Source organism: Pristis pectinata, chromosome 3, assembly GCF_009764475.1.
Source record: "Pristis pectinata isolate sPriPec2 chromosome 3, sPriPec2.1.pri, whole genome shotgun sequence".
Taxonomy (NCBI): Eukaryota; Metazoa; Chordata; class Chondrichthyes; order Rhinopristiformes; family Pristidae; genus Pristis; species Pristis pectinata.
Genome location: NC_067407.1, coordinates 19,070,640 through 19,077,720, shown reverse-complemented (window position 1 = coordinate 19,077,720; position 7,081 = coordinate 19,070,640). Strand labels below are relative to the sequence as shown.

The window sequence follows — 7,081 nt, the reverse complement described above, 5'->3', positions numbered from 1 at the left end:
ACAGGTAACCAGTTTATATCATGGATTGATGCTGCCGTAGCTCTGATTCTCCTGTGGCAATAAGAAGTAGCGAAGCACTGCACTTATACTGGCAGAGTGGGAACAGGGACTTTCAAAGCCATTATGAAGTTAATTTGCTAAGCATCATGTTGGATAGATTACACATCTTAACTTTACTGCTGTGAGTAAATAGGCATCCATGTTGTGAAATTTCTAGCCACCTATTTAGTTAATTGTCTGACAAGGACTGCAATGTTATCTAAGTATTCTAGGACATCAGTCTGATCACTTCTGCTCCATGTAATTGACACCATGGTCAATCTTGTTGCTGTTAAGAACATTAATTTCATTTGTGGCAATAACTTAATTAACATTGGGATTTTGAATGTAATTCCCAGGAGCCAGCAAATTGCACTGGGAAGAATCTTACCAAGGTACCAGAAAATCTTCCTGCCAGTTTGCATTTATCATATAACTCAGTGAATTTATCTGACTCAGAGAACATTCAGAGGAGATTGCAGGCACTTGGGAATCTAATCTTCTTCAATCTTTCAAATAATTACATCGTGTCTTTGAACTCAGAGGTTTCATGAATCTGACGATGCACAGGGTGTTAAATCTGAATAATTGCAAGATTGATCTGCTCCATCCCATGGCCCTCAATGGCCACAGATCCTGATTCTGAATAATATCAGATTAAAGGACTCAGCACCTCAGCAGCGTGAGGGCATTGTCAGCATTGGACTTAGAACATAACAAGCTGACCAGAGTGATTGTCCAGCTGTTAGAGCAATTTGAAGGAATAGATGAGGTTCATCTGCAAGGAAATCCTTGAGTCTGTGATCGCACACTGTTTGCACTACAGGTCTAGCTGAAGCTACAACTGAGTAAGGAATTTGGATTGGCTGTGAGATAAACAATCAGTTCAGTCCTGTCAGTGGGGTGAAATTAAAATGACTTCTTAAGTGTTAGCCTAGCACAGACTTTTGGTTCCAATATAATGCATGCATAAGGCTAGACAATAACTGGGGTGTCTGTAACACATGGCAGACTGTAGCACTTTTCAGAACTGTCACGGTTTAGACCATAGTCCAGAACTTGCTTACTACACAGACTGCTGATATTGTTACTGTCAGCTAAATGTGCTGCATAGCAATCATTTGCTTATACAAAATAAGGGTTGTTGCCCTCGAGTCAGAACACTCCGTGCTGCCTCTGGAGCCTTTTGCACAAAATAGAGGCTGATGCTTTAGTGACCAGTAGAGGGAGTGTTGCACTGTCAGATGTGATGGCCCAATAATCGTAGCATGCTCATGTGCAGCGTGCAAGGGAGTGAGCATGGGAAAATGAGCTATCCAGGACACAACTGGAAATTGCGGGGTGGGGATAGGCGGTGAAGGAGGTGGAGGCTCTTTCAGGGTCTCCATCAGGAGGATCGGGGAGTCAGCACCACGTGGAGGTGGGGTGCGTTGATGGTGGCGGTGAGAGGGGTTTGGTCATTGGAGCACCAGTGGGGGTATCAGAGGGTCAGAACCTTTGTTGAAGCAATGTAGAGCGTTGTGTGTCTGAGAGGGGTGTGGGGTAGTGAATGAGGAATTGTGGTCATTACCTCACTGGACTATCAAATTGTCAGAGGATGGTCCAATGATGGTACCATTCTTGGATGGTGTTGGAAAGGAAATAAATATGAGACTTGTTTCAGTGAGCTCCCAATCCAGCACTGTGCAATGAAAACATGGTTGTCCAGGGAATGACAACAGACATTAACTTTTCCCACAACGCTCCAAAAGGGACATTGCATGGAAAATAGCACTACCCGATGCGTATCTGGTGCTGAAATCATGTGAAACGTACAAGTGAGTTTCACAGTGGGATTCCCAGATGGATAGTTTCACCAAGACAGTCTGCTTTATCCATTCCCTATGTCTCTGAATTTCCAGGCTGGTATCTTTTGGAAAAGGTATTGAAGTAAATTTAGAAGATACCAAGACACCTTTTATTTGGGAAACAAATGAAGAGTCCTCACCCAAAACTGCTAAATCAGATTATCTGGCCATTATCACACTGCTGTTTGTGGGAGCTTGCGGTGTAAAAATTGATTGTTGCACTTTATTTACATTACAACAAAGACGGGACTTGGAAAGATACCTTATTCACTAAATTAAATGCCCTTCTCTACTCAACAATGCAACAAAATGGGTGGAGGCTGTACTGTATTTTTAACATGTTTATGACCTTCCTAGGTTAACATCTGCATTTATACAGCACCTTATATTTCCTCAGGACATCCCAAAGTGCTGAACAACCTCTGAAGTACTTTTGAAATGTAGTCACTGTTGCAATGTAACTAATATGCACCCAGCAAGTTCCCACCATGTTATGAATAAATAGATAATCTGATTTATATGGTGTCAATTATCACATAATATTTGGTCCAAATGTAAATAAAAATGCTCCTGCTCTTTGAATGACGTCATGAAACCTGAAATGTCAAAAGTAACCTTTATATAACCTCACTTGTAAAAGATAGCACTTCTGACAGTGTGGCACCCCTTTCAATACTGCTTTGAAGTAACAGTCTGGATTAGGTGTTGAAATCTATGGAATGGGGCCTAAAACACAGGACATCCTGAATAAAAGTTTGGATGATACCACAGAGTCAAGTACCATAACTAAATCCACCCATCCATGGATAAATTTCTCTGGATGGGTCTAAAAAGCGTAAATTGTAGTGGTTGCTACCGCGAAATAAAACAAGACGCTAGTCGATGGATTATCAAACAAGAACTGGTTTATTTTCCCGCCTTGCGCGGGCCTTTTAAGGGAGACTGTTCCCGCCCAATGCAACCGGCAATGACGTAAGTACTACGTCATCAAGACTTTCCTGCGTGCGGGTTCTCCCCATCGCTCGGGAAAGACGAGGCCCGCCGCCATCTTGGGCCTCGTCGCTCCGACGCCGCGCGACCCGTTTGTCGAGCCGGTTCGCCTGACCGGACGGTGAGTCACTACACAATCATTTTTTTCTGGTGACTTCATCTTTCACAGAATGTTCTTGACTCTGTCTTTACCTCTTGCTGCCTTGGTGAAGCAGCAAGCATAATCAAAGACCCCACCCACCTGGGTCATTCTCTCTTCTCCCCTCTCCCATCAGGTAGAAGGTACAGAAGCCTGAGGGCACATACCACTAGAGTCAAGGACAGCTTCTACCCCACCGTGATAAGACTACTGAATGAGATGGACTATGACCTCACGATCTACCTTGTTGTGACCTTGCACCTTATTGCACAGCACTTTCTCTGTAGCTGTGACACTTTACTCTGTACTGTTATTGTTTTTACCTGTACTACATCAATGCACTCTGTACTAGCTCAATGTAACTGCAGTGTGTAATGAATTGACCTGTATGATCGGTATGCAAGACAAGTTTTTCACTGTACCTCGGTACAAGTGACAATAATACACCAAAACCAATACCAATACCAATTGCATCCTATCTTGATTGCCAGTGTCTAGAAAAGTGCAGTGACATCAATTTGCTTTGTGTGTTCCTGATTTTTTTAACAGTTATTATGAAATGGTCTCTATCTTCCCATCAGACCTTTTGGAAGACTTAGACTGCATGCTGCCACCTGAACTCCAGCGAAAGAGCTTGCTGAATCTGGACCTCTTTCCTGTGTCCTATCCACAGATATATGTAAGATTTTGATGCAAAGTTAATCAAATGGATGCAGTAACAACTTCCACCAATCAGAGTAAGCAAGAGCCTTTGTATTATATTTTGCATGTTCTCAGAATTGCTTCTTTGATGTCACACACTGTGTTTGAACTATGATAGAACACCACATGAGAGGCATTGGCCATTCAACCCATCCAGTCAACTGCAGGCAAGTGTGGACCATGGGTGGACACTGAGGGCTGTGGATTGGGTCCAGCACACATTGGCCTTAGTTTCAGAAGCACAAGGAAGAAAATGAAACCATTAAACATATTCCCACACTGGTAACAAGTCTACTCCCATCCCTTTCCCTTTCAGCTATCTTGAGGCTGTTTGTAATATAGAAAATAGAACAGTACAGCACAGAAAGAGGCCTTTCAGCCCATGGTGTCTGTGTCAACCATGATGCCAAATTAAATTAATGCCATCTGCCTGCACATGGTCCGTATCCCTCCATTTTCCTGCCTGTTCATATGCCTGTCTAAATGCCTCTCAAATATTGTTGTCATATCTGCTTTCACCACCTCCTCTGGCACTGTATTCAAAACACCTACCATTCTTTATGCAACTTTCCTTTAAACTTTCCCCCTCTCACCTTTAAGCTATGCCCTCTAATATTTGACATTTCCATGCTGAGAAAAAGACTCTGACCATCTACCCTTTCTGTGCCTTTCAATTTTTGTATACTCAGGGTCCTGCCATTTACTGTACACTTTCTTCCTACATTTGACCTCCCAAAGTGCACTACCTCACACTTGTCCAGATTAAACTCCATCTGCCATTTCTCTGCCCATATTTCCAATTGATTTATATCTTTCTGTATCCTTTGACAACTCTGCCAATCTTTGTCATCTCCAAACTTACTAATCAGCCCACCTTCACTTATGCGCAAACCATTTGTATATATCACAAGCGACAGAAGTTCCAGCACAAATCTCCAGTCAGAATATCACCCCTCCACCACTACACTTTGTCTCCTGTGGAGAAGCAAACTTTGAATCCAATCTACCTTGGGACCTTGGAGTTCAGGTACATGGTTCCCTGAAAGTGAAGTCACAGGTAGACAGGGTGGTGAAGAAGGCTTTCGGCACACTGGCCTTCGTCAGTCAGAGCATTGAGTATAGAAGTTGGGAGGTCATGGTGTGGCTGTACAAGACACTGGTGAGGCCGCACTTGGAGTATTGTGTTCAGTTTTTGTTACCCAGCTATAGAAAATATGTTATTAAACTGGAAAGAGTGCAGAAAATATTTACATGGATGTTGCCAGGACTTGAGGGACTGAGTTATGGAAAGAGGTTGAGCAGGTTGGGACATTTTTCCTTGGAGTGCAGGAGATTGAGAGGTGACTTAATAGAGGTGTATAAACTCATGAGGGGCATAGATTGGGTGAATGCACTCAATCTTTTTCTCAGGACTGGGGAATCAAGAACTACAGGGCTGAAGTTTAAGGTGACAGGGGAAAGATTTAATAGGAACTTGTGGGGCAACTTTTTTACACAGAGGGTGGTACATTTATGGAATGAGCTGCCAGAGGAAGTAGTTGAGGCAGGTACAAGTAACAACTTTTAAAATACAGTTGGACAGGTACATGGATAGAAAAAGTTTAGAACGTTATGGGCCAAACGCTGGCAAATGGGAATAGCTTAGATGGGCATCTTGGTCAGCATGGACCAATTGGGCCGAAGCGCCTGTTTCCATGCTGTTTGACTCTATGACTCTACCAATCACCATGAATCCCATGTCTCTTAACCTTCTGGATCAGCCTACCATGAGGGACCTTGATATCAATACCAGTTATTATTGCTGTTCCAGAAATGTTATTCTGTATTATTTCAGTTATTATAAATTTCATGCCAGCTCACTGTATTCCAGTCCTAACGTACGGTCTCGACCTGAAACCTCAACAATTCTTTACCCCCTACAGATACTACTCGACCTGCTGAGTTCCTCTAGAAGTGTGTTTTTTGTTCCAGATCCCAGTATCTGCAGTCTCTTGTGTCCCTACTATATTCCAAAACTGTTCAATACTCTATGAATAATGCAGCATTGAAAATTTGCCTGAGAGTTGAAACTAAATAAAGGGCAAAGCCTGAGAAAACACATTTACTGCCCAGTAAAAATGCACAGTGAAGTTCCTGTACATGTTAATTCCTTTAATTTACAATAACAGTAAATGGGTACAATAGGTATTTGTGGAAATTAAGTTTGTGGTAATTATTTTTCTTCCACTGATGCCTATTTTGTTATGAAGATATCAAACTTCTGTAACCATTTCTTTATGCTAAGACTTCCTGTTTATTTCCTTCACAGTTCAAAGCATTGGTTCTCTCCCTTAACTAAATTGCTCTTCAATATTTTGAGCTCCTTTTGAAGGTCATTTTGTTTATACCCTCTGTGTACTCACACTGAATTCATCCACTGTGTTTAATTTTTTTAAATGAGGAAGCCTTATGTACATTTTGTGAATTTGAACGGTTTGTTACATGAGACATTCATGAGAATACAATGACACATTGAAGTTGTTGGTACAGCGAAAGATAAATGGGAACCACAAGCTTTGAAGGAGTGAAGTGTGAATAATTTGGTGGAATAACTCATCAGATGAATCAGTGGAGGTCATGAGGATGTTGCCAGTGTGCATCTTAGTAGAATGGCATTATGTCTGTTAATCAGAAGGCAATCCTTGTTAGCTTGAATCATAAGAACATAAGGAATAGGAGCACGAGTAAGCCATCTGGCTCATTGAGCCTGCTCCACCATTCAATAATATCATGGCTGATCTGGCCGTGGACTCAGATCCACCTACCTGCCTTTTCCTCATAACCCTTAATTCCCCTACTATGCAAAAATCTACCTAACTGTGTCTGAAATATATTTAATGAGGTAGTCTCTGCAACTTCCCTGGGCAAAGAATTCCATAGATTCACTTCTCTCTGGGAAAAACATTTCCTCCTCATCTCCGTCCTAAATCTACTCCCCCGAATCTTGAGGATATGTCCCCTAGTTCTAGTCTCACCTACCAGTGGAAACAACTTTCTTGCCTCTATTGTATCTATCCCTTTCATAATTGTATATATTTCTATAAGATCCCTCTCATTCTTTCCAATCCCCTCTCACTTTCCCAAATAAGACATTCGTACTGACCAATGGGATGGTGTGGCTAAGAGATACTGAGGTGGAATGCATTTTCAATACTGCCAGACTGATACTACCAGTTTTCCAGATTTTACCTGCTCCAATTTGCAATGTTCAACATGTTGGTTGCTTTTGTGTTTGTCATGTGCACTTCAGTTCTGTGGGGGTGGAGTTGGGATCAGCATCTTTCACCTTGCAGCAGTAACAACTGATATCAATTTCCCTGGCTAT

The 7,081-nt window shown here is 42.0% G+C and overlaps 1 pseudogene; it reads left to right on the top strand.

Annotated features, from left to right (window-relative positions):
- Positions 1-389: 389 nt before the first annotated feature.
- LOC127568961 (amphoterin-induced protein 2-like) lies at positions 390-871 on the top strand (annotated as a pseudogene).
- Positions 872-7,081: the final 6,210 nt, after the last annotated feature.